The 22390-nt window shown below is 42.1% G+C and overlaps 1 protein-coding gene and 1 long non-coding RNA gene across 4 annotated transcripts in view; one reads left to right on the top strand and one right to left on the bottom strand.

Annotated features, from left to right (window-relative positions):
• The window catches only part of LOC146767543 (uncharacterized), a 44156-nt gene that overhangs the window by 18982 nt on the left and 2784 nt on the right, over positions 1-22390 (bottom strand). The window lies entirely within an intron of this gene.
• The window catches only part of C1QTNF7 (C1q and TNF related 7), a 57315-nt gene continuing 42141 nt past the window's right edge, over positions 7217-22390 (top strand). For 2 of the 3 annotated variants that reach the window (XM_085577727.1, XM_085577725.1), the window contains exons 1-2: positions 7217-7744; positions 21645-22330. The gene's annotated coding sequence lies outside the window, so the exon portion shown is untranslated. The remainder of the gene's footprint in view (positions 7745-21644; positions 22331-22390) is intronic. The other variant, XM_085577726.1, reaches the window with a different exon arrangement.

Here is a 22390-nt window from a genome sequence, read left to right on the forward strand (position 1 = left end):
ATCCCTTCACATCCATGGACTTGGCTCCTTTTTAATATAGCATTTGTCCAGGGGAGTTTATATGCAGATGAGCATGAGAGAGTTCAAGTCTACACCTTTTGCAGCTCAGGAGGGTGCCTGACCGTCAGGCTATACCCAAAGGACATTTTCTACCCATCTGTGTCATGCTGCAGTGGAGAAATTGTGGGTCCAAGGGTCACTGAGTGAATGGAAACCTTATTTTCTCTTTAGCCCTGTGTTCAGTGTAGGCATATCTTCATTCCCACATGTGCTTTGGTACCCATTCCTAGCACCAGCAATACTAGTGTTAAAATAAACATAGCACTGCCCCCTGCATTTGTTTAGGAGTTTGGAGCTGGAAATGTGGGAGATCTGAACAGGTACATGGCACAGGGGAGTGGGCATACTCTGGAGAACCTTGCCTGAGAGCTGTGATTAAATTCCTAACTCTGCATCAGCTTGTTTATCTCTGTCTTCTTTCCCCTATTCATATTCCTGGGGAAAAAAATGATAGGTTAGAGAAGGAAAAATGATAGGTTAGAGACAAGGAAAATATGGAGTTTGGTTTTAGCTGTGCTAAATTAAAGAAATTGGCAAGAGAGTTAAAAAGGAAGTGTAGAGAACAACAGTAGAAGTTAGATCACTGTGAGAAACAGGAATATTAACTGCTTTGCACAGGGGTGATGGGATCACATAAGATTATTATTTTCCCCAAAAAGATTTATTCAAATATTGTAGTATCATTATAATTTGTCAGCAATTGTGAAGCCTAGGCACCTCAGCCAACTTTTCAAATTTTACATAATCATAAATATCTATGGGAAATACAATGAAATATGCCCTGTTCTTAATTGATTCCTTTTGCACTACATTTTTCACACAGACTTGGCTGTTGGCCTTTCTTTGCTAAGTGAGGGTTTCAACAAGTGAAGAAGATGGATGGCCAAACCAATCAACTCCAGAATATGAAAAGGTCAAAGCACTCAGTGAGCACACTGCAGACTGCTTCCAGATAGCCCAAGCATAATGAGTTAGATAAGTTTCTCTCGGAACAAACAAAACAAGGAAACTAGAAGTAGTTCAAGGCAGTAATGTTTTCTTTATGACCACCATACATAGCACTGTGGAGTACAAAATAGGATAAAATTCCTTTCCTGATCTAGCTTATTGAAACAGAAGAGAACAAAACTAAATAATTTGCATTTGCAACAGTGAATAGATTTGTGTCAACATTTAAAATAAATGAAGACTGATGTGTACAAGTAGAGAGATATTGTTAACTTCTGTGTATTGTTACAGAGGTCCTTCTTTGTAAGGTTTTAAATGAGAGGCTTGTAGAATCATGACCTCTGTGTGTACCCTTAGCTCCTGGGCAATGGACACAGCTAACCAAAAGGAGCACGGGAGGGTTGTCGGGGTCTCTCTTTGTGGTCTCCAATGCCAACAGCTCTACATTGCAATAACTGAATTGAAGCCTAAGACTCCATGTTTTGGTGGGTAGTGCTGGGAGATTCCTGCCCACAGCATGCCAGTAACAGCAGGGCTGTGGGAACTCCACTGGTGTCAGCAGAGCATGGATGAGAAGCCCCATAATGACAGAGGTGCTGCCTGGCTGCTGGCAACCCAGGCAGGGCCAGCAGAACCTGCCCTCTTACCTGGACAAACTCAGTGCACCTGGGAAGGAAAAAGTGTTCAGAATGATCAGAGGAAGTATCTGGTTGCCAAATCCTCCCAAATCAGTATGTGTGCTAATTTTTAATGGGTTTCTGTAACTTTCAGGCTTATCTTTAGCTGCTGCTCTACTGCACTTGGCAGGAGAAATAAATACAAGCCATTACTGCTGCACTATCTTGAACACCAAGCATGTTTTCATTCCATCTAGCTAACATGAATAGAAGATGAACTGGCAGCTTATTCCCTCTTTATGTACCAAAATAAAGGAGAGTGGTAAGTGGAGACCTCATGCAGAGGAAGCTGTGGTGGCTCTGAAGGGTACATCTGTACAACCACATACAAGATAAAGACAATAATACTGGTCTGAAAAGGACATGAGTGACAGATGTGTCTATTATTTCTATTTTCATCATGAACAGTTAGTGGCGATTCAGGAGAAATAAAACCCTGGGTATTTAATGAAATATCTCTAATCTTGTGAAGGATCTTCACCTCAGCCCATGTGAGATCCTAACTCCCACTCAAGTAAGGTGGAGGTAGACCTTGTAACTTTCAGGAAGAACCTGTGCCCAGTGATATTACCCTGGCACTTTCTGAGAAGCACAAATGTCCAGCTTTGGGAGAAGAAATACTTTGATCTGCATTTGATACAAAAGCCACTCTCTCTGCTTTGGGAAAACAGACTAACAAACAGAAAATTAACTAGAAGATCTATACAAAGCATTGCTTTCTGCAGATATTGTCAGCTTGCAATAGCCCCTACTCATTTCAGGTGCCTTTTAAATGTCATTGACTTTCAGTGATGGACTGAGGTGTCAAAACACTTTTGCAAGTCTGGGCTCTGGTATTTAAGACTCCTGTCGGAAAAGTGTGGTTGAAGGCAAAAGGAAGGGGAGGTGGAGTGGAAAAACCCTCATCGTGTGGAGGTGTAGGCATGTGAAGAGAAACTGCAACTACAATTTTAATTGCATATGTGTAGTGGAGGAAATGGAACTGTAATGTTCTGCCCCATTAAGACTCCAAGCCCTAACACTGGGGTGATCTGACCCACTGGATGGTGAGAAATTGAATGTGCTGTACTGCTTGCCACAAACAACATTTGATTTCAAAACAGTAAGTATACCAGAGTTGTTCCAAGCTGTTCTAAGCAGATAAGATTTAAACCCAGCATGCTAGCTTTACATTGGTGACTAATGATTAAATGGAGGTGCAGAACGAGGTATCTTTAGGTAGGTAATCTCACTGGGTAAATGAGATTTGGACTGTGTTTTCTAGAAAATTTAGTCTTAGAATAAATTATAATTTTTTGAAAAACTATAGGCCCTGTTGGTATTGCACTTTGCATCTCACATAGGTAAAAAATGCAGGTGTAGTTAATCCATTAGTACTTAGCTGCTCCCTGAGTTGCACAGCCCCAGTACCCGCAGCCATCTGGACATGAGCTGTCCCCATGGATCCGTCCCCATCCTTCAGCCATTCACTGGATAGGCATCTCTGGATGGATGCACCAACTGGAAATCATAGAATCATAGAATGGTCTGGCTTGGGAGGGACTTTAAAGGTCATCTAATTCAAATCCTCTGCCATGGGTAGGGATGCCACCCACTAGATCAAGTTTCTCAGAGCCCCATCCAGCCTGGTTTTAAACACCTCCAGGGATGGGGCACCCATCTCTGGGCAACCTGTGCCAGTGCCTCAACACCCTTCCAGAAAAGGATTTCTCCCTAATATCATATCCAAACCTCTTCTCTGTCAGTTTAAAGCCATTCTCTCCTCTCTTAACATAAAATATCTTGTAGAAAGTCCCCCCCCAACTCTCTTGTAGGCCTCTTTAGGTACTGGAAGGTGCTATATATCTTTCCTGGACTCTTCTCTTCTACAGGCTGAACAACCTCAACTTTATCACCCTGCCTTCATAGTAGAGATGCTCCATCCCTCTGATCAGTTTTGTGGCCTCCTCTGGCCTCCCTTCAGCAGGTCCATCTCCTCTGTATGTTGTGGGCCCTGGAGCTGGATGCAGAGTTCCAGGTGGGGTTTCACGAAAGCAGAGCAGAGAGAAGGACAGAGTCAGCTCCCTTGACCTGCTGATTATGCTAATTTCTGGGCTGCAAAGGCACATTGCCAGGCCATACTGAGCATCTCATCAATCCAAAAGCAGCGTTCCTTAAAATGGGTCAGGAGTCACCATGAGAGGAGTACTCTCAGCTCTCCCATCCCTTCCTCTTTCATGGAGGCCAAGAGCTAGTGACCCAAAAAAATTCAAACCAAACTGAAAGAAACAAACAATAAAAAAATCCCCCAATGCTCACCCGTCAAATTAAGCAAAAACTTCCTTGTTCTTTGGCATCTTATTTCTATGTAATAACCAATTCTTCTTCGCATTTGAGGCCACTGGACAATGACATCTTTTTGTTTACCTGGATGAAGCCAGTCTTCTGTATGAGGTGACAGCTAGGCTTCTGGTTTTAGCAGCTTTGTGACCTCCTAGAATGCACTGTGCCATTTATACCTGCTCATTGGCTCAGCACTGGGGCAAGATGAATCGTGAGCCTTTACACCCACATCTTGTCAGTCGAACTGAGCACTAAATGGATGTGAACGCATTCAGCCATAGCAAAGGAAAATCCCAAATCCCAGCATCAAAGGATACTGCTCTTTTTAATGCCACAACATCATAATTCATTCCTGCCAACAAACCAATTTCTTAGTGGTTCACAGATGAAGGATTTTGTTTGATTGTTGGTTCAGATACTTGTGTTGGAAACATCCTTTATACTTATTAAAGCCTGCTGCATCTTAAAATGTTTTGTTCAGAGAAGGGACTTAGAGATGCAACCAGGAAAAATTATCAGCTGCTTGCCACATGAGAGGATTGAGGACCACAATTTGTCAATGGTGTGACAGCTCTATTCCTTGGAGTACATGTGATCTCCTGCAACTCATACAAACGTTCATGTGTTTGGTCTTCAATATGCAACAGTCTATTATGCAACAAATGTCCACACACACAGGATCATATGAAGACTTGCACTCACAGGTGAGCCAAGAGGCATTTTCTTTCCCATTGAAATTTCCCCAAGATGACTGATTCCTTTTTTCCTAACCCCTCTGTTGGCTGTTCCATTGTACCTGTGAGGAAATGAATGCCAAGTTACCGTTCCTGGTTCAACTGCTCCAGTAGGAAGCTTGATCCTACCTCAGCTGTGTCTTTAGACAAAGCCAAAAGCCAGAAAATCAGTGTTCTGGTGAAGGGCTAAAATGGGAAATAGTTGCCAAGAATTGTAACTTTAGAGGGATTAAAAATGAGCCTATCAAAACCACCAGTGAACAACCCTATAAAATAAAATCTTTCTTCCAAAAAAATTGAACCTGTGTTTTCTGTTGAACATTTAATCCTCCAGGGCTTTCAGAGCACTTTGCAATTTCTCCTTCACTCTTACCATTGTCTCCTTCCTCTGGTATGGAAAGTCTGGGCAAATGAAATGGATTCAACTTCTCCCTTTCAAAACTTTTGCTATGTTGGAGCTCATAACCCTGACAAAGCTTTAACTGAATCTTCCCCCTTAAGCCTCCTTCCCTGTAACCTAAGAGTGGAACTTCCAGCTGGTTCTTTAACTTGTTGTTGTGGACCACAGAAAACTATTCAGGTAGTCTTAGTGGGCATAAAATGTTAACATCTTTAAAAAAAGATTTGATTTTTAATTTGTGCTGCTATAAAATTAGTATGATTAATCTTATTTACTACTTCACCAATGGCTACATAGCCTTAGTCACATTCCTATGAGGCAAGTAAATAAATGGCATTGAGGAAGATTCCCGGCCTAGGTATGAATCGTGGCAAAGCCTAAGTTCATCATTCCCACCAGAATTCTCCACAGACTGTTACAAAACATGGGGCTTTTTTTCCAATGTGATGGGCAACATACTTTGCTTCCCCCAGAATGACTCATCAGGAAGAGGAAGCACCATCTCATGCTTCCCTAAACAGAATCAGAAAGATCAAATGAGGGAATGAAGACAAGAATCTTTGGGTAATTTTTAAAACTTCTGGGTAATCTTTAAAACACCTGTTTGATTCCGAGAAGGATGCAGGGCCAAGTTTTCAGAGGTGACAGTACCTAAATAAACATACTTTATGCATGATCACTGAGTGAAAATTAAGAAACAAAACAGGAATATTGAAGCGACATGATAGGATGTTATTTCTACTTTCACTATTGCTTACCAGTAACTAAGTTCACCAGCAGATCCATAGTGCAAAATAAAAATACTCTGATAGAAATATTTTGGGTTAAAATTGAGATTTGTAAAATCATATATTGAAGTTTTCACAGTACCATAAGATTTTGTAATAGAGTTTTTTATATCCTGGTTATTACAATCTAGCACTGGAATGAAAATCCATTAGAAGAAAGGGAAAAAAAAGGTTCCGTTTTCCTTAAACACTTTATCCCAGAACTGGGTGGTATTTTATCTACATTTTTGAATGCACAGGACTCTTTTTAATTGTCCATTCAAAATATAAAATGCTTAATATTTCAGTTTCAATTAGAGCATTCAAACAAACAAGGTCTTTCTTAGCTATGTCACATGTGGCATTCCAATGTTGACTAGATTTTTCACAGAAAATTAATTTCCTCTTTTAGTGGCATAAAACACCTGTTTCCATCTTCATTTTCATTTGTTTCACAAGAAAATATGGCATACAAAACTAAAGTCACTTACTAACAACCACATAAGCCTCAGGCCCCCTTAGCATCAGCAGGTCAGCTGGATGCATTTCCAAAGGTGCTGGAAGATTTGGAGCCCAGCCTAAGGTGGGCTTTTTAGGACCCTCATTTATTAAACAAAAGTTTATTATAGTACCCATGGAGAAACTCAGAGACTAAAATTTGGAAAATTTTAAAATTACAATATTTTATCATGTGTTTATTTGTTTGCTTGCTTTTAGCTACTCTGCAGAGAAAACTCACATTTGCAAAAGGGAACCTTTTCCGTAAGTTCATAAATGTGTGTCAACCATAATCAACCATAACTGGTTGAAATAAATTCCTTGCAGTGAGAAGGAATTTGACATAGGCATAGGCAACTCTCCTATATGAACAACACTTTACATGCTTCACTATCTTAATTTGAGCAAAGCAGAGCTGAGCCATGCCCAGTAAGTGGATGCCTTTGAAAACCATGCCTCTGTTTTTCAAGTCGGTATTACTCAAGTGTCTGCCTCTATTACAGACAGTGTCTCAGAAGGAAGGATCATTGCCAGGAGTGTATTTTAAAACTACCCAAAGCACCAAGTCTGAAACTCTTCAAACCCAAGATGTTTGTGGTTTGCTGGGCTATGACCCTCAGCTTGGGTGTCCCAGCCACCCTGTGCTAGTGACAGACTGCATTACACTGTAGAGAAAGCCCTGGGGGAGCCCCCCGGGCCTCTGCCCAAAACCTCAAAACCAAGGACTGGTGACTTGTGGCCAGAGGTTCCTTTGGGAGCCCTGAGCACTTTATGTATTTGAGACTGTCACTTCCTGCATTTTAAGGCAGATGCTGCTCCTCCCAAATCCCATGCTGAGGGGACTATATGCCAAAAGCAGCTTGGTTTTTTCCCTTTTTCCTGTGCTTTTACCAAGAAGAAGCAGCTTAGCCTATGATGCTTTCCAAAGATGATATAACATTACCTCAGGGAGGCTATGCTCCCAGTCCTGTTAGGACTCTGTCACACCACATCAGGCTGGAGCACAGGCTTGCTCCTTGCTCCATGGTATAAAACAAGTTCCTTCCAGCAAGAGTTTTACAGCAAACTCACAGTTGCTTTAAATTAGAAAAGTTGGCAGGTGGCCAAGGAAAGGAGCAGGAGCTTGTTCAGCTGAGACAGACAGAAAAATCTGTAAGAGCATCAAGCCTCAGGATTTCACCAAGTACCTTTTTTTGTCATCCCAGCATTTAAATTTCTTTTAAAGGATTTTGAATCACCAAAAATTACCTGCTGGCTTGAATCTACAACTCTTACACTACCCAAAGAGAGCACATTGCTTTCCCTGAAAAATCAGATGTCATCTACTCAACTGTGAAGGTAAGTTGTAATTGATTCTACTTTCCTGAACTGACTTCTCTGAAATGCATTTGTAGAAATGAATGCAACAGAAAAATCTTTCAGAAAAAGCATTATTTTTCTGAGATACATGCGATTTGGTTAGAAATAGGCTGTTGTGGTATCTCGGTGAAATCTCCTTATGTATCTTCTCTTGTAAGAGATGAGTAATAAATGTGGACATTTATGCACAAAACATCCCCATCAGAAAGTTAGCAGACATATTGTTTAAAAAATCAAGGACGTAATATTCTGGTCAAAAACCATTGTTTGAAATGTCTAACTTTCATAGGGTTTAGGGTGATTAAATTACCTAAAGCATTTTTAAATTATTTCTCTCTATCTAGCATTAATCTTACATTCCACCAACCCAGACCAGAGATTATTTGTGTATTTTTTGCTCATGAATGATTCCATCATCATTCCAAATCTTCACTCTAACTGCAGTTGCTATGGTTTCATAGAAATTTGTTTTGCAAAAAAAAAAAAAAAATCTATAAATACCAAATAAACAGTTTTGCTTCAGACTTGCACTATTTCAAAGTTAAGCTCCTGCATTTACCTTATTAAACTCTCAAAAATATATCCATTTGTTATTTTGCTGCTGTGTTTCTTCTGCTTGGTTGGGTTTTTTTCCAGGTCATTTTATTTTTTGTGTTTCCACTGCTACCAGCAGTGGGCTTTGTGCCTAAGATTAGGCTGGCAAGAGACTGTGTGTGGTTAAACACAAATGAAATGCTGAGTGTAAGTGATTAATCACAACCTTGGTCTGGGTAGGTGAGAGTTTGAGTGGATTAGCAGTTTCAAGCCTTCTTTTTTCTGCTGGGTCTTTGGATATCATTACCCAAGCGAGGCTGATGCAAGTGTTGCCTGCTGCCCAAAACCTGATAGTCACAATGGGGGCTAATTCCTCTATCCCACTCATTTTCAAGGAAATGATGAAACTTTTCAGGATGAAGTTTTAGGAAAATATGGGTGTGAGCACAGCATTACCCACAGCCCTTGGAGCTGCACAAGCTATGGAAATTTAATAACAGGAACCTGCTTCAGAAATCACACAACTATTGTGTTCCATAGCATGTTGCATTTAAGAAGCAGAAAATCCCTTCCTGTAGTGCCTGTCCCCTGTTTTGCTTGACTTGGAACAACTTCAGCTGTGCTACTGGAGCAGATTCACCCTGGTGAGAATGGAGAGCTGTCAGTGCCCCTAATGCTGTGTTCCCATGAATCACACTGTAAGAAATTTATTTAAGAGCAGAGAAACACAGAGCAGGGAGGGCAGGGAAAACAGAGCAGAAAATCAAAACTGGAAGTGGAGGAGCTGATATGCCTGCCCACTGTCATGGAAGAAATGCTAAAATCCTGTTGACCTTGAAGTCCCTGTGTTAAATTTGTGCCAAATGGGAAGCCCACCATCACCATCTTTGCTGAACTCTGGAAAAGTGGAGCTAGGAACACCTCCACTGGGTGTCTCCTGGGAGAGAGCTACACGGTGTAGGGATTGGAAAGTGTATTGACTCTCTCAGTGCTTGCCTATTCCTTGTCTTTCCTCCACAATACCCCACCAATCTGATGAGTAGGTGGGAGTAAAGGTGGTAAAAACTGCTCCATGTTGCTTATTGATACTGGAGACAGGAGGGTTTCTGAAATGGAATCTCTCAGCCAAAGGGACAGGGAAGGATGCAAACAAAGAAGGTAGTATTTTGTTATTTCATCCCCTTCATCATCTCCACACTTCACTGTTGCACTTATCCATGGTTCAGTCACAGTGACAAGGTGAGGAGACAAAAGGAAATCCACATTTCTTAGGGCTGGGTTTGAGTGCCTGCAGGAGAAGTTCTTCTGTCCCATTCACATAGCTAACTTATATCCTTAATATCCTTAATATCCTTCTCTGTGATATGCCCATTCACAAGTCTATCCCATGCACTGCTAAGCCTGATTTTCAGAGTCCTTAAACAGATGCTGTATGAACATTACGTATACTGCCATTGCACGATCAAATAACATCCCTGTTACCAAAGGATCACCTTGCAAATGATGAAACAAAAATTTAGATTCATCAGAAAGCTTAACTTCACAGGAAAGCAAAAGAAGTGTTTCTGATTCAGAGACCTTGCTTGTCACAGATACTAGACAGGTCAAGCTCCATTTTCACTGCTGAAGTGGATTCTCTGTAGCGAAAAGGACAGCAAAGTGATTATGTGATTGCCTTGGCAGAGAAATCTAGAGTCTTTTCAGGTTCATCTTCATGGTCCTACCTGGAAAACAAAGGCTTCAAATTAAATAACCACTGGGCAGATTTATATTTTAGTTACAGATATCAGGCTGCTACTGTCAGCAAAAGGTATTTCTTTCTGCTCCCAGTCTCTCTAAAGTAAAAGTGCACATTACCTCTCTGCATTTCTCTGTTGGGCTGAAGGAATCTAGATTACTCTGATTTCCCAAAGCTGAAATAAACAGTTTGTGTTCTTCATAAATAAGGATTCAGCTCTCATTTTTTAAAAAGCAGTGTGAAACTGTCCTTGGTTGTCTGCCCTCAAGGCTCACCTGATGTTGGATGCAGATGGGAAAGCCCAAAGAGATGAAAGCAGAATAGCAAAGCACCTGATTCAAGTCTTCAAAGATACTTTACAGTTTCATTAGACCTTAGAGCGGGGATAGGGCCATATGACCAAAGAGCCTACACATTTCTGTTAGGTTTATGTGTCGGGAAGAAAAGAACTTTTAGTATAAAATTAATTATCACAGAGGATAATGAGCACCACTTTTAAAGGGGAAGAATAGGCTATGAATAATGGGAAGACACATCCTGGCAGTGAGAGATATACCATTATAAAATAATCCAGAGGGAAAGAAGGGAAAAGTCTCACTGGCTGGGATGTTCCACTTACTCTGGGAAAACCTAGTAGAAATCTGTGGGGAGCAATCATTCCTAGGCTAAGAGATGTGATAGTCCATAAATTGTGCTGGCTTAAATGTATTGGCTCATCTTCAGTCTATCTACTGTATTTGCCGTCCTCATCCATGTGAGTATCACGTCTCTCACACCCAAATGGGACCAAATCTCAAAAATTCAATGGAGATACTTGATTATGTTTGGACACCATCAGGCCACCCATCCTATTTTCAAATCACATTCTCCCCTTCTCTTTTGGAGAGACCCCAAACCCAAAATCAGACATGTTGCAAGAGACAGGAACATGTGCTTGGCAGGAGTCCAAGGTTAAAGTTAAGGGAAGGGATAAGGAAGGTTTAAGGACAGGAACTCAAGAACTGTCTGGTTAAGGGAATGGGGTTTTTAGATGTATTGTAGTTCATGCACTTTTTTTTTTTTTTTTTTTTTTCCTACATTCTTCAATAAAAATATTTTTCTTTCAGGAAAAGATGAGAGTGGAGAGAGCATTAATAGCTGAGGTGGGACATGAAATGTAGTTTAAAAAATGTGCAATAAAAACAGGGAGTGACTTGTTATAAAACCAAGGAGAGCTGGACAGGCAGAGCTGAGAGATGACTGTCCAGCCTGCTCACCCCACCTCTTCCCATTGGTGTGATGGGCCTCGTGACTGGATTCAGGCCAGCGTAGGAGTCCCATCACTGCAGCACAGGGGAAAGTGATTTGTGAGCTGCTGAGAGAGAGACCTCACTTGGGTTTTTTACCCCTTGGAAAAAACCAGAAAAAATCGGGTTTTTTCTGGATTTGTCCAGGAAAACTCTCCCTTTTCTTGGAGGGGGACTCTCTTGGTACTGGAACATACATCTGCTATTCTCACTAGCAGCTACAACTCAAGACCAAAAGTCTTTTTCCTTTTCAGGAGTTTATGAAAACTTGATGTTATGCCAGCCTTGCTAGGCCTGCACTGATGTTCCTGCACAGCGCCAGTCTGCTGCCTTTCAATGCACCTGGGGATTCAACCTACTTTTCCAACACATCCCAGTCTGCTATTTCCAATCCTTTTTCACTATCACTAAACATGCAAATGTAGAGAAGCATGTAGATTACTCTTTGCATCCATTCCCTATCCTAGACACCATGCTGGTATTTGTTTTACAGAGCAATTGGCTCCTTTGAGTCTCTGTAAGTTCCAGACATGCTCTGCAAGTTATCTTCCAGAGACTGTCCTGTTTTGGCCCCTAAAGCTGAGATCAGAGCCCTGCATTAGCAGCCCATGCAGTCCCACACGTCCTTGCTTTTCTCCTCCTGTGAACTACCAACCTGGTAGCCTCCTTCTCACAGACCTTCCATTTTCCTGCTGTGTCTGTGTGTTTACCCAGGGTAAACCACTTTACTGTTTCCTCCCAGGAGGTTCCTGAGGGGGGCAGCCCTTCCTCCCAAAATTACTGTGGTTGATAGGCCCTCCTGTAGCCTGCTCAAATGATCTGGGAAGGCACTCTCCAGCTTCAGGACAGCTGATTTCACAGTGGAAAGACCAAGGCTGCTTTCACCTTTCCTGAGTTATTGTGCTATTCAGTGCAGATATTCCTGCTAGAAAGTGGTCATACATATCTGCAGATGACCTCTGAGCACCAGCTTTGATGTGGGGAAGCAAGAAACTAATCCAGGGAGAGGCAGCAATTTTGGGAGTGGGAATAAGATGGTCTATGCTCCAGCAAAACAGCTTGCATAAAGTTCTGTGTCCTGGTGCCTGGAACACAGCTCCTGCTCCTCTCCTGGAAGAAGTGAATTTTCATTTCTTTCCCTATCTTGGGTGAAGGGAAAGGAAAATAAAGAAAAAATGTTCCCTTTACTGACTCAACTTCATCATCATCATTAATTTCTCCATGTGTCTGAAAGTCCCAAATGGGAATGCAAAGATGAAGTAACATCAATAGTCAGACAGATGGAACCAGTTTAGGCAGGATGAGCAGGACCAGTAGTCCTGGCTAACTGTGAAACAGGTTATTCCCTCTCCCCTCCTTCCTGTACCCCCAGGGAGAGCGGGTACTCCCCATCCTGGGTCAGCCCCTGGGGTCTCAGAAGGGCTGTGCTGCATAGCCTCCATGGGCCCCAATGGCCATGCAGTGATTATTATTTGATCCTCTAGAGAAGGGGCTGTATTTCTCTGTATTTTAAGTTTTACAGATGGGTTACACAGCCTCACATTGGACCAGGGTTTTGGAAGCTGTATTGGAAGCTGCCTTCAGCTTTTTAAGGAGAATTGAAAATTTCCTTCGCAGAACCGCCTAGGATGGCTCTCTCTGTGCTGACAGGCCACACACCTCAGTCCTGATTCAAAATTTCTGTTCATGGAATTTATCAGACAGAAACACATCCGTTTGCACTGTGTCACACCTGAACTACCAGGAGGTGCCTAGATTGTAGGGCCTGCTCTGTACAGCTGGTACAGAAGAAGTCTGCTCTGAACCTGCCTAGAATGCCTGCCTCTAACAGATATACAAAATTTTTATCAAATGCAGATAATCCTTAAAGTTACCAGGAGAAAATATCCAGGAAAAAATAAAAGGGCACCTTGGGAACAGAAGCTGTTAGAAACCACCAATTTTCTTGTATTCTCCCTTTCTGCAGACGTGTGCTGTCCTTGAGAGTCAGGACTTCCGTCGGAGACTTTTGATTGCCAAAGGCTGGGAAAAAACTGTCTGAGTGGTGTGTGTAAAACATCTGTTTCTGCAGCCCAACAGGGCATGTATGAAATCCCTGCAGTGAGAGTCAGGTCACAACTGAGGTCAGATCAGTCCTCACAGCTCCTTTTGTGTGTGTTACATAAGTATATGCACAGACTGGGTCTGCTGTAGGTGCAGCTCCAGGGATGCCCCAGGGCATGTTTGGATTGCTCCATCTGGCAGGATTTAGCCCTAGATTTCCCCTCCTGCAGATAAGAGCATACAGCCAGGAGGATTGTGTTCATACCTCCTGAACAAGTTAAACACCCATGTGAAGTACTTTGATGAGGTGTGTCTCTTGGCCATTTCCAACCTGACTCAGCAATCAGGAAGTTGTACCACCTCTGCAAGGACAGTCCAGGGTTGTAAACCCTCTCTGTTCCCTTAGTTAGGACCATTTTCTTCATCAGAAGGGATGTCTGGGACACTCACTGCCATCACTGCTTATGCTCGAGCAGCCTCTGCATTGACTCTGGCATGAGCTTTGGATTCCTTGTCATTAAGACTTGATGATCACATAGCAGAAACAATTTTGTTTGCATGGAGGAACTGCCAAGACATCCTTAAAAGGAAGACCCTGCCAAGAGCACTCTGCTGGAGATGCTCACCACTGCTCCAACCTCCCCAGGAACCATCCTGAGCAAGCCCAGGAGCAGGCATGTGCCTCCCCTGCCCTGCTGAGTCCCAGTGTAGAGGGGAGACAGCCTGATCCTTTCAGCCCCCATGGGCAGAGGTGGGCAGGACCATGGCCTGGCACAGAACCCCCATCAGAGCAGCCCAGCCAGCCATGTTCCTCTGCACTCCTCCATTCCAGGCTGTCAGCGGAAGCAGATGTTTCTAATTTATCACTAAAACCAAACAACTTAATCCACCAAATATGCAGCAGTGGGGGGTGAGGGGGGGAGCCTTTCACTTAAAGCTGATTTATAAATTGGATGATTAAGGTTAATTTGTCTATGAATGAGGCAAATCTGTGTCAGATATTCTTACTAATGCTTCCTCCCTCTAATTTTTGCGAGTCCTAAACAACCAAAACCTTTTCAACCTGAGGCAATGGAACGCATTCTTGTTCTGCTGGCCAAAAGTGTCTGGCACTGTTTCCTTTCATCAACTACTCCAATATTTATCTGTTTAGCCCTTCAGAACATTATTTGGGTGTAACAGATGCTGCAGCCCTCTGTGGTATGGGTGCCAGAGGCAGGCCTCAGCAGCAACCCTGGCATACACCTTCTTGTTTTTGGGAGTGTTATTTCCCCTTGGCTGCCTGGAAGTGATGGCTGGAGGGCAGCCTGGCACCAGAGAAGTCTGTGCTGTGAGCCCTTGGCAGTGGGGACTGGGCTCAGGGCTTGCACAGAAACTGCATCTTCACTCCACAATGGCTGCCCTGATGGGAAGGGTCCTGAGTCTAAACCCATTTCAGATTAGACTTAGAAAATTATTGGGTTTCCCTATGTTTATCAACACTGGAGGTCATGGCCAACCTCAAATTATCTGTATTTCAGCACATGCACAGCTATTGATCCATCCAGCCACAAAAAAATATACATGCCCTTCTCCTACAACCAATACACATATCCTGCTGCTGACACCCACTTCAGACCACCAGTTCCTACTGCTCATAGCTGTGTTGCTGTTCATGGAAAAGGGCTCTTCTCCAAGCAGCTGGCACTCAGCCACAGCATGTCTGCCATGCACAGCAGCAGTGAAGCAATAGCAGTGCAGTAGCCTCAAAAAGACCTTAGCAGCATAAGCCTTGTGTGCTTTGTGTACCTTGTGAAAGGTGAAGGGGAAAGGCAACCCCAACCAGCAGCAGGATTGTCGAAGCAGCTGGGCATCCACCAAACAGAAAATACCAGGTGCAGGAATGGGAGGGGGGCCTTGTGTAGGGCCTTGGCAGCCCACAGACCCCCACCCTGTGGTGCCAGGCTGGAAACATCAGGAGCACAAATTGGCACACTAAACCTGGTTACATGGGAAAGGAACAGCTGTACTGATTTGTTCAGCTACATCTCTAAAAATGAGGTGTCTGGTAGATATTGCAGTGCCCCTTATTCCTCATTAGCCAGTGCCCCTGCTGCAGAGAGAGACCTGCTGGCACAGGCTGACCCCTGGATGTCACCCACGAGAATAAGTCCCTTCAGCCCGGGGGTGTGGGCACCTGTACTGCAGCCATGGCATAGCACACTGCTTTTTGAACATTTGGACTTACAGGTTGGATTGCAGTAGCTGAGTGGGTTGTAAGAAAATACAAAATAGCCTCGTATGCAGTTCTCTGCTGGGGTCATTGCAATAGTGATAAGGCTGTGGGATGCTGTTGCAATGACCAGTTCCTCTCTCCCCAGCAGTCTCTTCAGCTGTAAGCACGATCTCTTGGGGTTGGAGCAGTCAGGAAATCCTTATCTGTTATTTCTATGTAGTGTAAGCATTAGACAATGTACCAGGATGTCACTGAACTTCTCTTCAAGTCCAATTTTTAGATAGGCTAAAGGGAAGACTGAAATGGAGAATAGAAGAAAACCAGGAGGAAAGCAGCAGCAGCAGCAGCAGCAGCAGTGGGGGCAGGAGTCAGAGCCCTTTGTGCTCTGCCACAGCTACTGCATTCCCATCCCTCCTATACACAAAATGTATAAAGTAAGCTGAAAAACAATGGGTTTGAGAAAAAAACTGAAGGCACCTGGAACAGCACTGATCCTGAAGCAATTCTAGTTTTTATCTAACAAAAGAAATCACTCTCTTTTGTAATTCAATCCAGACAAGCCTGTAGCACTATAAGACTTTTAAGCTACATGCAATGGCAGCACCATAAACAATTTATTCTGCAATGGTGCAGTCTGCTTTTCAGTCATCAAGCCTTTTCCCAAATGAAGAGATGCCATTCAATTCAGTTTTACCAGCTTTTTATTTCTTGAGAACTGAGCTGTGCTTCAAATTATTATATACTCTGTAAGTGGCTTCTCCTCTACCTGGTTAAAGAGGTTCCTTCCCTCATTCTGTGCCCATAAGGGATGGTCAGAGATACCTTCATGTCTGAAAGCTTTGTGCTTACAGGAAGGAAATTAATTGCATCTCATTGCAAGAAAAGAACATTTTACTTTGATGTTTTTGATAGCTTGGTCTGAAATAGCCTCAACCTCACTCCAAACCTGATGAAATTGATGAATTTGAATGAGCAAAGTTGTTTCAAATTTCCAGATATATATTGTACATGATACTCTGGGGCACTAATTTAATTTCTGCTTGTTTTTTCCAAGGTTATAGAGAAGAAAGGGATATAGATTTAACTTATGGGAGACTTGATCTGTGCATAAAGGACCATTTTCCTAAACTGTCAGAAGATTAAACATAATGTTTTGCAATCATGTTCAAGGTACATGAAGCAGATTTTTGATGGGAAAGTGACACAAGCTACTGATAGAAAGCCTGGTCTCTAATTCCTGGGGAGTTTATTTTGTCTTCCTATCTCTGATGAAGTAGCAGTACTTGAAATAGGTTTTGCTTTTGGCTGAAGTTACATCCCACATAGAAGAGAGTGAATGTCCTTGCCTTAAAACATCTCCAGGATTCATCCATGTTGTCTGACCTCTGAGAGAAAAGGCAATTTAATAAAAAATCCTTTCTGACCCTCAGATGGAAGATCACATGAGTGCAGGCTCAGGACATTTATATCTGAGCATGAGAGTTTCTTTTGATGGGTTTTAATGTTATATGTTGTTGATGTTCCTAAATTATACAGCTCAGTGAAGCATTCAAAAACAAATGTTCAGGCCCCCTGGGGTATGTTCAAGGCCTAAGGATAAGCTTTGATGTGGATATGAAGCCCGGATGGCTGTCAGATCCTCAGTCATTTTCCAGTGGCACCAATGTCACCAGAAAGGGAATATGTATGCTTTCACACAGTTTTTACCCAGAGCTTCAACTTCTGCTGCTGCAAACTGAATATGCTGCCTTTGCAATCAGTGCAGCAGTTTGGGTGTATATCAGCTTAAGAACTGGCTGTTTGGATTTCAAGACAGAAGTTATATGGGCAAGATATTACACTTTACAGGTTTAAAAATATTTCCTTTTTACATTTTAATTACATATTAAAATAAATTATAAATAAAAAAGTTAGAATTCTTCCTTTTTTAATGTGCAGATTGAAGCATCAACAGGAAATTGCAGATCCTGAGTCCTTGCCCATTTTTCCCTAGTCCCCACATTAGCTGAGACCACGTGAGTTAGTGTCACTAGCATCTTGCCTCAAGTGAGAAATTGCTGCAATCCTAATTTGACTGGCTTGGCAGGCCCGAGCAGGAATGCAGCAAAGTGTCCAGAATGGGGGCTGGCAATATGGGACGTCTACATAAGGGTTGCAAAGGATCTTAACTGGATCTCTCCAGGAAGCAGAACTAGTCTAGCATACATCTGTGGCCCATACTATATTTATTTGGTTTTTCACTGAAGTGATACATCATTTCCCAGCTACATGCCACATATATATATATATATATATTTAACCATGGTGGGACAATGTATAAAATAGCATTACTCACCAAAATCTAGATGTGAGATCAAAATATGAGGACCATGCTTATGAGCCACTCATTTAAATATAAACAGAAACATTCTTGTCTTTTAAGAAAATACTATCTTGCCTTTCAATTCTTCCCAAGCCCTCCTTATGTACGAACTGAATTTCAAAATTAAAATTGATTGCAGGTGTCTTAAGTATATTTTTCTAGGCCTTCAATTTAAACAAGTTACAGCAATACTCACCTTCATACAGTTTTTGATTATTATGATATGAATTCTCACTGACAGCAGTAAAAGACCATAGGGATCTTTCCTCTATTCCAGAACCAGATTTTTTTAATTTGGATCCCATTTTAGACTGTCAGAAGGGCTGTTTTCTAAGGAGAATCATTCATTTGATGATCCCTAGTACAGCTGCCTACCACATGTACAGCAGCAGTGTTGGCATTTTTCATTTTCCCCCACTTTCAGCCTCAGCACTGGAACCCATTACATAGCTGGCATCTCATAAGTGCCGTGTTACTTTGCCCCTTTCTTCAAAAAATTATCTGTAATAGCAAGGTGATTATTAATAACTAATAGCAGGGATGCACAGAGAGATGGCAGCATGTAGGATGGCAGCCCTGAGAGATGACCACTCAGTTTCTTACTCTGCACAGATTGTAATCTCTGGCAAGTATCATCCCTGTGCTCTAGGTCCACTTCTGTAAAATGAGGTACAATGTCTTGTCTTGGCTTCCATGACAAATAAGTATAATTAAATAACTGGGTGATCAGCTTTGGCAATAACCGCAGGTTTGTAATTACCCAGGATAAAAGATGCAAAATCCCTCTGGATCATAATCATTGAGTCATCTTGCCCTTGGAAATAATGGGGGTCAGGTGTGCTGTATGGAATGGAAACCTCTGAATAATAGTGGTCACTGAAGAGGTAGCTGCCAGCCGATCAGGCCTGCTTTAAGCAGATGTTGGATGAGATGAACTCAAAACATCCCTTCCACCCCAAATTACCCCTGTGACTCTTCTAATGCTGCTCCTCTGCAAATACATCCCCTTGGGCCACTGGGACCAGAGTGCACACAGGCATAGTAGTGCTGCAGGACACAGCCCACCTCCATCAGGGACTGATCAAGCCACGGACTGAGCCCATTCAGGGCAGCTTGATGCCTCCACCAAAAGCACTTTGGTACTCGTGGCCCCAGGCTCATCCTAGAAAGAGTGTAGGTGGCCTTAGGTAGATCTGGGCCTCCATGGAACCAAGCAATGGCAGGTTCATCTCCAGATTAGCTACCTAAAGGTAATGAAAGCTCACCATGTTGGGGAATATGGTCTCTAGTCCACATCTATCTGCCATTTCATCTTACATCACCACTGCATCAGTGTTTCAGTCCTATTGCTCAGCCTTTACATGAAATAACAAAATTAAGCCATGTGGCTCCTATGGACTCTCTATGTGGCATCTCTCATATATATATATATATATATGTATCTGTGGTTTTTTTAAAGCAATGAGTAAAATGAGACAATTTCCAAAGTCTGATCAAAGAAGCTTAATAGATTTTGTTACATCACAGCTGGGGACCTATTTTCTCAGGATCTCAGAGATAACCACAATGTCATGCCAGCAGAGCAGGGCTCCCAGCCTGCAGGTAGCACAGCCCAACCCATCTCTTGGGTGGAAAGATAAATGAGAAACATAAGACACTAATTTTTATATAAGGATCTGCACTTCCCTGGGGAAAAAAAAAAAGAAATAAAAAATATTCTTATGTTTTTGATGTGGTTGATCATGACACAAACTTCACCCTACAAGTCTTGTACTTTTCTATCTGCATTACATCTCATGGGGCCCTGGCAAGGCTTCCATGTTCACATTCACAATTGCAGTTGTAACTGCGACCCTTATGTTGGGAACTGTTTTCTTAACTCTGCATGAACATCTGTGCAGGCATGTACAATAATATCCAGTAAGCAAATGACATTTGCAGTGACCAGCTGCCTCCAGTTGTGAGGCAACATTGCACAGGGCCACAGTAGAATGAAGCACCCAGAGGTTTGAAGTATTTACACAGTCGTGGTGTGGCTGAATTGGGCTGGGGATAAATGACATCATCCATTCCTGGGGGCTGCAAGTGCACTGCCCAATGGCTTGTTGCTTCCTTAGTCAAAAGCGAAATCCCTGGGGCAGAAACCAAGTCGTGCCTGGGAGTAATTATTAAATGGCGCTCAGATTAGTACTACGGTCTTAGGTGTCCCTACTGAATTGAGCTCAGTTCAGTCCTCAGAAGTTAGGTATATTTTCTGCTTGTCTCAAAACACTTCACAGAGCAGCAGGTCATAGGTCCCAGGCAGTTTTTGAAGTTAAGCCTCTTGTAGTTATGGACAGAAAGCTGGCCAGGATCCCGATACGCCCCACTCGCGGGACTGCTGCCTGCAACCTGGGCGTGTGCGAGCAGTCTCTGTGCCAAGCCTTGCTCCTACACACCAGGTCACAGGGTCTCCAAAGTCAAAAAGTCAAAAATGCCAGCTATTTTCTAAAAATAGAAAAGATGAGCTGGGACAGAGGGAGAAGACGCGTCCTCGCCGATGGTTTAGCAGTGGGGGAAGAGGCCCTGCATGGCAGCTGAAAACAGGCTCACCCCAGCATGGCTGAGCAGGAAAGCAATAGATTTCAAACATTTATTCAAATTAAAAAAAAAAAAAAAAAAAAAACCAGCAAATATTCTGAAATTCAAGATATATGGTTTGATAGTGCCTCGTATTTTGAAATTGTAGTGGAGAAAGGAAAACTAAAAGCAACAAGAAGAGCTGAAAGGAGCCAAAATTAATTTACTGTGAACTTATTGTTTCAGTTTTCAACAAAGGAAATGGATATTAATGGAAACTAAATTGAAACTGAGGTCTCTCTCGTTCAACAAAATATATCACTGCTACTAGTCAGCTACAATGCAGAAAGACAATTTAATTACTAATAAACAACTTCAAAGCTATACTTGTGTTTTAGTGTCATAATAAAACTGTAAAAAAGAAAAAGCAACAGTAAAAGCTGAACCCAAGTCTTCAGGTTCAAGAAAAGCATTGATAAAACACATATAAAATGTGTAGGGAATTTTTCCAAGTCCATTGTTCACACAGGAGAATAAAAAAAGAGATCATTTGTTCATTCTTCGTTAAAAACTATTATTTCTTTAAGCTTGAAATGCTCGTTAAAAGTTTTGAGGGATTTTTTGTTTGTTTCTTTTATCTTTACTTTTCATAAAGCCACGAAAATTGAATTTACAATATTTTAAAGTTTGATTCTGGTCTGTAAGCTTATTTTTCTTTTGTCCTCTTTTACAACTAAATACAATGGAATTAATGAGGACTTTGATTTCCTTTCTTATCTTTGCTGCTCCTTTAATATGGCTTTTTTCATCTTCTCCATAAAACCCCTGTCCTGAGCACCTGAGAATTATATGACTATGTTTAAACTATTGTCTTTAGTCTTGAAGATGTAATTTTAAAATGGAGCAGTGAATCTTTTTTCCTGAAACCTGATATTTACCTTTTTTCAGCTACAATATCTTTGTACCTTTCTTCTTTGTCTTACTAGTTGTTCTACCAAGGACTTGTTTTAAAAATTATGCTTGATTTTATGAAATTTAGTAAGTTTAAGTAGAGAAAAGGGAAGAAAGAGGAAAAAAGTAGTAAACAGGTCTTTCTTTTGAAGGAGAAATAAAAATCTGAAAACCACTCATTTTGCTTTCAGGTAATTCATTGCATTTATGATATCCAAAATGCTAAACTTCAGTATGGGTTACATTTCCTGGCTGGGATACAGAGAGAGTCTCAGAAAATCGAGGTTTGAAATAGAAAGCCAGCAGCAACCTCATCTGGAGCACAAGGAACCTCAGCAGAGGGGACAGAGCTTGAGAGTGCTGCCACTTGGGACCCACGAACAGAACTAGAGAAGCTTGTCATCTTTGTTTTATTTTTAAAATACGTGAGCAAATGAAGAGCCAGAAGCAAGCGGGGTGTTTTGGTTTTGCTGTGCCTGTCTAGCAGCGCTGCTCCCGTGCCCCCGGCGCAGAGCGCACATGCCACAGCTCCTGCGCTCCGTCGCTCGCTCTTATGTTACTGCTCAAGTATGCATTCACAAAAGAGCCAGCAGATACAGGAGATTTATTCTAGTTGTTGAGGTCAAGGACTCCTTTGCTTTGGATTCAGCAGAGGGGGAACTCTTTCCTCGTAGCACCAGACAGGATTCCTGCTTTGCAGTCTACTGTCAGTGTGCACCACAGATAAAGAAACATCTGAGAGCAGTTTTAAAGGATTTATCAACCCAAAGCACTGGTGCTGTCTCCAGTGTCAGAGGTAGGAGGCTTTCAACAAGGGACAATATTTGCACAAAGTGCAAGCCAGAGGCTCCAGCTGCTGCAAACTTTTTCCAGACATGTAAGTAAAGGGCTTTATTTTGCTGAAACAAATTTTGTATATTCTCCTGCCTAATAAAAA

Source organism: Lonchura striata, chromosome 4 (assembly GCF_050655825.1).
Source record: "Lonchura striata isolate lonStrDom1 chromosome 4, ASM5065582v1, whole genome shotgun sequence".
NCBI classification, from domain to species: Eukaryota; Metazoa; Chordata; class Aves; order Passeriformes; family Estrildidae; genus Lonchura; species Lonchura striata.